Source organism: Zeugodacus cucurbitae, chromosome 3, assembly GCF_028554725.1.
Source record: "Zeugodacus cucurbitae isolate PBARC_wt_2022May chromosome 3, idZeuCucr1.2, whole genome shotgun sequence".
Taxonomy (NCBI): domain Eukaryota; kingdom Metazoa; phylum Arthropoda; class Insecta; order Diptera; family Tephritidae; genus Zeugodacus; species Zeugodacus cucurbitae.
In genome coordinates, this window is record NC_071668.1 from 2,728,368 (window position 1) to 2,740,563 (window position 12,196).

At 36.3% G+C, this 12,196-nt stretch overlaps 1 long non-coding RNA gene across 1 annotated transcript in view; it reads right to left on the reverse strand.

The window, feature by feature from the left end:
- The window catches only part of LOC128920555 (uncharacterized), a 159,857-nt gene extending 148,219 nt beyond the window's left edge, over positions 1 to 11,638 (reverse strand). The window contains exon 1 of the long non-coding RNA XR_008470646.1: positions 11,496 to 11,638. This is a non-coding gene — a long non-coding RNA (uncharacterized LOC128920555). The remainder of the gene's footprint in view (positions 1 to 11,495) is intronic.
- Between the last annotated feature and the right edge of the window lie 558 nt (positions 11,639 to 12,196).

Below are 12,196 nucleotides of genomic sequence, written 5' to 3' on the forward strand. Positions count from 1 at the left end.
TGTGAGACTAGACATGTGATATTCAATTTGAATATGGCACATTCTCCTATGAAATGGTGAAGGAAGATGGTGTATGGGAGTATAGAAGGTATATGTAATCACTCATATAAGATATCAGCAACATTCGCGGTATTCTTTTTCCAAGAATATGAACCATATACTTAGTTTTCAAAGCTCTACGATAGATGGCGCTAAGTTTTAGTCTACTACATGTAGAGATTTACAAGAGATATCAAAATCTTGATCAAATGAGCATATAGGTAAGTTACTCCCTGATCACGTGATTGAGCTTTGTCTATATTTTCCGTTCGCTTTCTCTTTTTAAGGGATATCAAAGCTTTCCATGGCTGAAGCTTTAAGCTTTTATTTAAGAATTGAAGTTTACAGCCACGTAAGCCCCTAGCAGCTAAAATTAAATATTAGTCACCCCTCTTACACACCCAACGGCCCCTAAACTACATTTGTAAACTTGTAATTGGATTTTCAAATGCATCGACGCGCTTATACGCCATTGCAATTGCATTTTATGCGATCAACGCGTTTCGATTAGGTGCGAAAAAATAGCAAAGGGTCCCTTCAGAACCTTCAGAATGTAATCAAACTAGTTGTTGCTTAAAACTAATGTTGAACAGATTGTATAAGTAACAACAACAATAACAACAACACAAACAATGAAGTGTTTACGAAGTGCGAAGATATTGGCAATTGCCACTTGTAATTGCAATAATCTACGAACACATAAACACACACACACACACACAACGATAAGCGAACGACATTTGCAGAAGAAACCATAATGATAAGCATAACAACAACAAAAGCAATAAAATAAATATAAAGAAATATATATACAGAGTACAACTACAGCTACAACTACAAAGTGTAATCGCCATAAAAGCGCGCAAGCAACAGTTCCCTTTGGCAGCAGACGATATTAATGGCGGCAGCGCATGTGACCAACCAACTAACGGTGCAATTATGTATGTGTTCAGACTGTTGCTAGTTCCGTTGAATTGCTACAGCAAAGCAAACTGCCAAATCGGATGTGAACTGGTGCTATTGTAAATAGCAAAGTATATTGTAAATAATACAGTATTGGACAAAAAATCATGAGCACTATGAAAAATTTGAAATTTATTTAATTTAGACGCTAGTAAGCCTCTCTTAATACTATTTTAAATATAAATTAAATTGTAAAGAGTATAAATATTGGTTCATAATTTGTTGCCCACCACCTGTAATTGTGATTTTTGGCATCTAAAGCGCTAAAGCAACGCATTGTGTAATGGCACAGCAACAATAATCAGCAACACAGTCATCAATAGCGGCAACAATGCAGAGCAACAGCAATGGCAACAGTTGCAATCGTACAATCACATTCAAATTTATTTGCGCAATATGGCAATGCGAACGAGATTCTCCATTACTGATTTTACGCGAATTTACTAACAGCCAAGTGAAACTGAAAATTGCCATTGCACAGCGAACGTGCTTTTTATGAAGAACATACAGAGGAACTATGTAGTACATAACGAGTTACAGATTTTGAATTGAGTATTTGAAATTACTGTTAGCGCTCTGTTACAATTCTCAATTCTTTTATTACTTATTTACTTTTTAACTAATACGATTTTCATTTTAGTAGTTGCTGTTACTAATTTAGAATATATTTGCTATTGAAGTTGTTGTGCGAAGTTTCATCTGAAAATGGAAATAATGAAAATTGGCAACATTGCATATTTTTGCAGAGCAAAAACAGAGATTTTAGTCACGTGAGGAAAGGTAATTGAAACATCTTTCAAGGGAATACCAAGTTACAGTAATTGATGGAGACTTCAAGCGCAAAACGATCTATTAGAAACCCCTAACTGTCGTGATAAGGTTACTGAAGGGAAGCTTTGTATGTAAATAACCCTAGTTAAAAGCTTATGATGATAACCAGACAAAAGACAAAAATTGAAAAACCCTACGGCAAGATTTGACAAAACCGATTTTAATTTAAACTGATTCCCAAATATATGTTGATGAAGAAAATGTAGCATAAATGTATGTATATTGGGAGGCTACGTGGCAATTCGACCTATTTATAAGAGTGGGAAGATCTTGCAGTGACATGAGAGAGATGAAAATGAAGCAAACGCTTTTCTTGAGTACTTTTGAAAGAAGTTGAGATGTGTTCAAAAAATAACGGGAATTTTTGAATTGTCAAATTTATTTTTATTTTTTATTATGTGGAACAACATTGCCAATTTTTTCAAAAAAAAAATAAAATTCCCGTTATTTTTTGAACACACCTCCTACGTACGGAATTATACCCTAGAGGCTATATTATCTTTCGAACATATCGCGCATACAGCTATACACCTCTAAGTTATTTGTGCAGCAAGTTCTCTGTACTGTTGCTACTTTACCGCGCGCATAAACAGCATTCGTCACGAACTACTTGAATATTCATAACAAATATGAAAACTGATTTCTGCAAATTATATTTCTAAACAACATACAATTCCAGCATTCCTTTGGAAACACCCATATTGTTGATTGACAAATGTGAGTAATTGTGAAGTTGGCCCCAAAAACTATGTTGCACTATCATTTGCGCCATTTGCGTGCCGCGATTGAATTAGAGTAGCCAGGCGACTGGCCGATACGCAAGCGCGCATACACACAGATTACAACAACTATGCCCACAACAGAAATGTATGCATTTACTATGTCTGTCGTAAGTTTGTCTAATGAAAACGCCAGTGCAAATTAACCGACATTGTAGCGTGGCGCATAGAGACAGACAGTCATGCAAAGTAGACAAGAGGCACAAACTCAGCGCGTGGAGCAACTAACTCTCCGCCGCTCGCTCCTTTGTGCCGCCGAACCAGCGATAACGTGGCTTCATTGCAAAGGCAGTCTTCGCTTGGTGCAGCTCTAGTGTTTCATTACGGTACATTTACAAATTGTAAACAACCAACGGCAGTTGGCGGCAGTTCGCAGCAGTCTTATGGGCCGTTATGTGGTCAGCGTCGGCAGCGCAGCGCGCAAAGTGCAAACTTTCGTTGGCAAGTCGCTGCAGCTCATAAATCCTAAATGGAAAAGTTGCCGCCAACACCGTGCGCTCCTGCCAAGCGCTCCCCCATAAGTGCAAGCGCTTGAGAGTGTGTGTTGCACAATTAGAACTTCGCTTGTTGTTTGTAATTGCAGTGCATACAGTGTCGTTGTTGTTGTTGTTGGCTGGACGGGTTGCTATCGTTGGCGGCGCTGATATTTGCAGCGTTGAATGTGTTAATTTCCTCGACGATTAGATGAAAGCTGCCACAATGTGGCACGGTCGCATGCCATTATGGCGAGCGGCGGACGGAGTGGTGGGCGGCGCGCGAGTGAAAGCGCAGCAGCAATGAAATCTAAACATTAACAACAACACACAAATTACTATTTTGCGTTTCGCCTGGCAGCCGTGGCAGCTACAGCTACAGCTACAGATACATATATCGTGCATGCCACAAACACACAACGGCACTCAGCACTTAGACAGATAGTTGGCCGCAAAGAAAGCGAAATGGGGCAAATTCCAGAAGTGGCAATAAGAATGAAAATACTTGGAATTGCGCGGCATATCTAACTGCATGTTGCATACACACAGTGTTGCCGCATGTTGCCTTTTAGTTTATGTTGCCACTGTTGTTAGTGATTTTTACTGTTATTATTGTTGTGGCGCGCTTATCTTTATGTCCTGGCTGTGTGTGTGACCCCAGTGAAGCGCGCACATACATTTGCAGAAATTTTTCATCGCACAGACAGACAGACATTTTGGTGCATGCAACGCGTTGCAAATGGGCCAAGCGCCAAAGCGCTGGCATGCACACGGCGCCGCAGCACCAAATGCAAATAGATAAAAGCGCCACCAAATCAGCAGACAAGCTGAAGTGTTACATGCACATTCGCCCATTTCAAGCACGCTCGTATGTCAGTGGAGCGCGACACTGGGGTGCGCGGACGTGCAACTTAAAAATAAATGATAGATACTAACAAAGTTTTAGTGTGGCAATTTGCGGCGAATCAGCTTAACAAAATATAAGCAGCGTAATGAATTCGGTCACGTGTACGAGTGTGTGTGTGTGTGTGCGCGCGCGTGTTTATGCTTATTTTTATGGCTCACAGCGGCGTCCATAAAAACCGTACACAAAAGTTCACTGACATTTTAAATTCTTAATGCAATGACTCGGCTGTTGCACTTTGCATAGCCACTTGCTTGTAGTATGCAAGGCAGATAACGGGCTTTGCATTGACACGCAGCCAAAAGCAGCGCTTTAATGACCAGAAAACAGCAGATTATATATTTGTAAAATAACTTTGTTGTGATTTAGTTTATGAGCCTAATAAGTACGGATATTTATCTAATAGGCACGCTAATGAGTAGGTTAAGTACTGGGTAAGTAGGGCGTATGAGCAACTTTTTAAGTGACCATGTTTTTGGGCAGCAAAACTGAGAAAATATGTAAAATTTAGAAGACAGCATTTAGTAGATGAAATATAGAATATAGAATACATAATATAGAATATATAATATAGAATATAGCATATAGAATATAGAATATAGAATATAGAATATAGAATATAGAATATAGAATATAGAATATAGAATATAGAATATAGAATATAGAATATAGAATATAGAATATAGAATATAGAATATAGAATATAGAATATAGAATATAGAATATAGAATATAGAATATAGAATATAGAATATAGAATATAGAATATAGAATATAGAATATAGAATATAGAATATAGAATATAGAATATAGAATATAGAATATAGAATTTAGATGAGAGAATATATAATATAGTACAAAAAGTATAGAACATAGAATATTAAAAATATAAAATATGGAACAGAATACAGAAAATGGATTACAGAATATGAATGTGGAATATAAAATGTAAAACATGAGGAGTATAAAATATAAAATATAAAACATAGAATATAGGATATAGAATATCAAACATAGAATATGAATTGCAGAATTTATAATATATATTAGAGAATATAGATTACTACCAGATCGTTCCGGCTTCGCACGGTTTTAAGCATACAATTCAAAAGTTATAAGTTTTTACACACTCTCCCTAACATATGTATGTGAAAGTACTCCCATTTCTTGCGTGGGTCCATTTAAAAAAAACATTAAATGAGGAAAATTCATGAACATGAAATAATATTTTATTTGCAATGAACTCAAACTTGATTACGTCCTCTAGTCTTTCGTGTCCGTTGTCTTTCTCTCTGATTATGAAGGTGTTGGGAACGCTCGACGCCCTACTGCGAGCTTGTATATTTCTAATATAATATTTTGTTCTTCAAGCCGCTGCACAAGCTCCGTACTCGACTCTCAAGCGCGTACTTGGAAGGCTTTGAAGGCTCTGGCATGTGATAGCGATGCGAAGAGAATGACTTGCCAGACGATTTTCAGTTTCAGCTTAAGATTCTCCATCACGGAGTCTTTTTGATACCCTCACCTGGGAACAAAGTTGGGAAAAAAGTTGAGATTTTAGCAATAAATATAACCTATGTTACTCGGAGTGAATGCTTTCGAATGGTGAAAGAATTTTTGAAATCGGCACAGTAGTTTTTTAGTTTATTTATTACAAACTTACATACAAATTTTTCCTCCTCATAATAGTAGTACAGATAGATAAGAGAACATGGGATATGGAAAATAATATACAGAACATAGAACATGGAATGTAGAACATAGAATTCTTACCAGATATAAAATATAGAGTTGAAATGATCTGACACACAAAAGTATCATTATGACCACACTTTAATTTTGATCAGCTTTTGTTATTGCAATGACTTCATGTAAAACACAGCGCTCGCTCGCTAAAAACACCAAAAATTCGTAAATAGAAATTATCATTTCGATTAATAACAAATTATTTGCAAATTAAATACAATTTACGCAATTTATATACGAGTTTCATTTAACACCTCAATTGCAAGTGCTCAACAAACTGTTCGGTGAGCGAGCCACTCAACTCCAATAGTGTGTGGCAACTCAAACTCAAAACTAATGGATGTCAGTAGGCGTGTTTGCCTGTTTGATTATATGCTCAAAATCAATTAGAGTGCTTCAACGCAATGTTTATTGGCACAACAACAACTCAAACAAATCATAATCATTACTTTTGTATTGTTATTTTCGCAAAGCCAACCGCAGACCGCAACGCATGAAAATAATAAAGAGCCAATCGGAGCGCAGGCGAAAGGCATGCGGGCAGCAATGCTGGTGGGAGCGTTATATGTAGGCTTTTGTGTGAGGGACTTATACGCTTCGGGACATAGTAAAGTGTTCAGATAAATCTATAGCTCAGCAGCTAGCGAACTTTTGCTAAATTGACAGCAATCCATGTTAGTTAAAATACAACGAGGAAGCGCTAAACCATACTTTTTTGGAACCACTCCTACTAAGTCTTTCTTTATATTCATTTTTCCGCCCATTTTTGACCCCTTAATAACAGATCGAAATTATTATATATTGAGAACCCATTTTTAACATCGAATTTCCTACAGAGTTTTTTTTTATTTTTGATGGTATTTACTTTAAACCAACCCACTAACTAGGCACCCAGTGACACTAACCCACAAGTTATGTCTGTTTGAAATTCATGAATTTGTTTACAACAAATTTGACCGATTTCAATTACAATCACAGCGTTATTTGTGATTTCATATTTATTGCCGCTACTACTCACACCGACATTGTTGTTGCTACAGCTTTTGTTGTTTGTGCTTTTATTTACGAGCCCATTTCTATATGTGAGGGACACCGCCTACAAAAGAGTTGGGTTGAATGGTGGCGCTGGGCTGACGGGCGCTTATCCAGCGATCATCAATTTGCATTGAGCTGTGTTTGCATTTTAAGCGCACAGCAAACAGTGCTGCACATTAAGCAAACACGAAATGTGGTCATTTCCGGCTTATTGCAACCATTTATTTTTGTTTATGCTTTTGTTTGTGTGTTGTTTTTTGCGTTTTTTGTGCTGTTTTTTACTGTGAAACCGCGCACTCGTCAGCGCCGCCCTCGAAAGTATGCAATTATTTTTGCGCTCCTTATATTTACAAACAATTTTTTGCGCCGCCAAAATATATAAAAGTCAAAATGAAAATGCGCTCGCCGCACAAATGGACTTCGCGGCAAATTCCCAGCGATTGCTGGCTGGCGTTGGCGCTGAAATGTTTGACCACTGTGTGCATATTGATTTAGTGGGTTTTGTGGTTGCCACATGCTAAAAACGCAGCTACTTATTTGGACTCTTTTTTGAGCAATAAGCCAAGTGCGAGTGTGTGTGTGTATGAGTGCGGGATATCCTGCTTTATTGCTCGTGGGTTTGTTTTTATTATTGCACTGATGCGAAGTGGTTTTCGTTGTTTAACTACTGAATTGTCTATTAAATACGAATTAGCGCGTTGAGTACTCAATATTGAGCGCAAGCTCGCGCTGTAATAAATGTCAATAGCGCTGGTTTTTGCGCGCGCACTCGCCTAGTGATGAATCCATTATGTGAAGTGGTAATATTATATAATAAAATTTGATAGCTGATTGCGCTCCTTGATTACACAATTTTTTTTTGACCAACAGAAAAAACGGATCAAAAAATTAGGAAAAGTTAAATATTTTGTCAATAAATTCTATATAATAACTAACTGGTTGGATTATTTTTTTACAAATCTCTGATTGGAAGTAATTGCATTGTTATTCAGCGCTTAATTACAGTTACAGTTTTTAGCTCAACGAACATTGAATTTGAATTAAAAATCAAATATTTACAATATACTCACAAGAATACGCGAATTTTTTGTAGTGAAAATATTTAATATTTTTAATTTATTATTTGAATGACTTCATATTGTTTTCATGCGGAATATAGGGCCTAGAATTTTCAGTGCTTCTTTTACTTATTAGGAACTGAACCCACGAATCTTCAATATTATTACTATTTTTTCCAAAGTTTTTCGTCTCTAAACCGGGAGCATCGTATGTTCTTACATCGATCAATATAAGTACATATACCTAATGTGGATTCCACACAACACTCATAGACTATTTTTGGGGTCACAGTACGCCTTTTCGCTTACTCTTTATGACCTTCATTAGTATGTCTCCAAGCAGTATGAGAAGCATTTGTGAAAAAAAGATTTCGCACGAAATAGGGGCCGAAACGGCAAATATAATATTTGTGAAGGATTCTAGGAGGTCTGAAAATATGGATCCTTTCTGATTACGATTCGAAAACCTCGAATTTTCAAATACATCAAATCATGGAAAAGAACCAAACAAACAGATCGTCACCCATTACTATTTTATTTACTTCAAATCCGCTTTCTTTAGCACTGATAGCAACTGCAGATCCGAAACTCTCACGGTTATATAGAGCACATAACTATCAGCACCGTCAAAATCGGGAAGGACCTCTTCGAGCCTTTCGATACCAGACGAGGTTTTAGACATAGTGATTCCCTTTCGTGTGTCTTCCTCGATATAAGGCTGGAAAAAGTAATGCGCGCCGGTAATCTGAACCGCCGTGGTACTATATGGTATATTCTAAAAGTATCCTCCTGGCTACTGAGATATGTTGATGACATTGACATCATAGACCTTACAAACAGACAGTCAGCAAACCCTAGCCTAGCCTAGAAAAAGAAGCAAAAGAGATTGGTCTTGTGGTGAATGAGGGCAAGACAAAGGCCAAAACAAAGATATAACTCCCTTATCATTCCCACAGAAACAGACAAACCGAGATGAAAAGGTACTTGAACTATTCCATAGAACTATTCTCCGCAAGATCTTTGGAACGTGAGCGGGAGTACCGGGGAAGATGGATACATGAACTATATGTGTTCTAAATCGACATGGATAAAGTTAAACGCATAAAAATCCATGGGGGAGCTGGTTGGCCCTATCGTATGTATGGAAGACAGTGAAGAGCTCCTTGGATTCGCTGATTTGTGGACAACGAGGGCGGCCAGGCATTCAATGTATGTTTACTCTAAGGTAGAGGCAATTGGGGAAGTTTTGTATTCTCGCCTCAAACCAGCCCACGGTTGTAGTTCCAGAAAAGATATGAGCATTTCCACAGAATCGTCAACCAGGACCAAAAATTAAAATGTTAATAAAGATAATTTTTTTTTTAATAAGATTTTACAAAGATGTTTAAATTTTATGAATATAATGTTTTCATAACCTCTCTCTGGTATTTTCATGAAAAATTTGACCTGAAACCTGAAAACTTATTTGCTTTTACTTTGAGCTACTCTACAAGTCATTTTTCTCTTGAGTTATTTTATATGAATAACTTATGTTATGGTTGTACTTTTCCACAAAATCTCTTTATTAAATACCAAATAAGAAGAGAAAAATGTAAAGGGGCCAAACAAAAATCGAATAACGGTAAATATTTATTTTGCTTATTATCTACGATCTAATCGTACGTTCGCGACCAAAAACGTCATTTATTGCTATTAATTCACATTGAGTGCAAATTGGTGCCTAAAAAAACACGATTAAAGCAAGTTAAGCATCCCTAATCAAAGAACAAAATTACTTTAGGTAAACAGTGCATCAAACTTTTTATTTCGATTTTCAAAATTTCGTACGTTCGCGACCGTAAGTATTGATTTGTTTCTAAACAAATATTCTAATGAAAATTGTATGACAAACGATTGCGAAAAGTGTACAAAAGATGTAAAAGATATAGTGCCGCTAAAATACTTGTCAAAAATGGACGCAAATGTTAAATGACAGTACTGGAGGAAAGTGAGCGATCGTGTAATATTGACTTGCACTTTTGCTGCGTTATCGAACTTGCTCCATGAACTACAAGTTTAACTGCCAATTTTCAAGCAACATTTCTTTGTAAAGCGAGCACAACAAAATTATTTTGAAAACGTAAGGAAAAATATCACGCCTGTGGTACTTGTCCTACAAATAGATTTTGGAAAATTATAGGCTGGTGTGCCAAAATGAAATTCAAAGCGCACACTTCAACTATAAGCAAGTTTCCATTTTTACTTGCGTAGCTTGAATGTTTAATGAAATTAAGTCGTTTGCAGTAATTATTGATATTTTAAATCACAGCAAAATCGATGTTTACGTTTTCATAACGAAGCTTATTCAAGAGATAAAAAACAGCTATTTTGCAACGGAACTATTTTGCAACGTCACATGGTAGTTGGCAGTTGTGAAAAGAAAAATCTGTCAAATTACGAGAACAAAAAATGTCGTTTTAAACGATCCATTCTCTTTATACAATTGTGCGCAAGAGCACATTACTGAAATTAAAATTTTATATATTGGAGCTGATACAATTTTCGAGATATCTCCAACTTTATATCGAAAATGGAAGGATATACCGAATATTGCAGGTATCAGAATGGTGCATTCGATTTCCTACGACGAAAATCTTAAGCTATGAACTGCTCGTACGGCCTATTCAAAATATAACAATGTTAAATAAATATTTCTTGTGCTTTATATCTTTTCAATCAATAAAAGGAATATTAGTTTGCGTTATTTAAGAAAAGGTTTCCAAAATCCAAATAAAAACTTGATGGAAAAATCGTACGTTCGCGACCCGTACGTTCGCGACCGGTACTCAACCTCATAAATAAAAAACCAATGGACAAATTTCAGCGTGCAATTAGATATGAGGAAGTTACTTTATTCCAATGTAATATAAATTAATCCTTTTAGAATATTATGTTCCATTTCGCTATTTTTTGTGTTTTTCTAGTTGCACCCAAAAGCAACTTCCATTATTCGTACGTTCGCGACCGCATGTTTGTCGCTAACATATTAAAAAATAAAAATCGAAAGATCCTACCTTTTGCACAAAGAAAGACCTAGCAAAATGCTATCGAAACATAAAAAAAATAAGACAATTTTTTGTTTTCCTTGTTTTTTGAACTTTAAATGCGTGCGAACGTACGGTTCGCGACCATTGGAAATGCTCATATACAACATGATAAAGCTCCGAATTTTTTTATTAACTTTCGAAAGTATGTGAAAGAAAGTGCAGATGTTGGAAACTATTCTCTAACAAATATTCCTTAATAAGCTGGCAACCTCGAAAGCAAAGAGCTGACACGGAGTTTCGGAAAAATAAAATGTCTTTATGTTATCTTCTTCACCACGAGCAATGACCACTTAATCCGTGCTCAGGCTTCATACCTTCATTCCTATCAGTTAGTTTAAAAACACTCTACCGAAAAACGTTTGCAATTGAATATTTTCGGACAATTTTTAAGAATTCTGTAAAATAAATGAATAAATAAATAAAAATCTTAAGTCAAACTATAACAAAATGAATGATTTCTTTGATTGCTTTATATAAAACACTTTATAATGTGTAAAAGTCTAGCATTAATGTTGACAAGTATAATTAAGAATTTAAGAGGTAGAGAGAGAGGGAGAAAGATACTGCTCAAAATTCACTTACCTTTCGTTTTGGGTGCACAATACTCTTCGAATCATTTTTAGACTACATCATATTGGCTATGCGAGTACTTAGGCGGCCTAGAGACCAAGAGAGTAGCGCAACGAACTTTCTCTCCCATCATTTCGCATTACTAAAACTGAAAACGAAATCTGAAACGAGTAATAAATTCTAATTAGTTATTTATAATTGAAATAGTTTCTATTTAATAAGCGGATAAAATGTTTTATATTTCCAATTTAATTGACAAACTCGCAGCCACACGCAATAAATTGCAACAAATTGTTGCTTTTATAAGCCAGCAAAGCATTCCACGCGACATTGCAATGGAGATTTCGCTAAATTAAGTACAAAATTTGCAAAATTCGGATTTTGAAACTCGCATGGGTTTTCAAAACAACAATTTGTGCATAATTCCAAATCAGCAGAATGCGAACAAAAGTGCGTGGGCGGCGCAAATGCGAAATCACAATGCGGTTCAAAAGCCACTAGAAACCAAATTAACCATAAACACGAGGCAGCATATTTTATTAATTTGTAATTATTTCATATTATGCAATATAATACCGATAATTACACGCGTGAGTGTCCGTGTGTGTGTGTGTCGTGCGTGTGACCGAACAAAAGCGGCGCGCTCCAATGCAAAACAATGCCACCGCCGCCGCCGAAACAAAGCAAATAATAAATGCAAATTACACGCACAT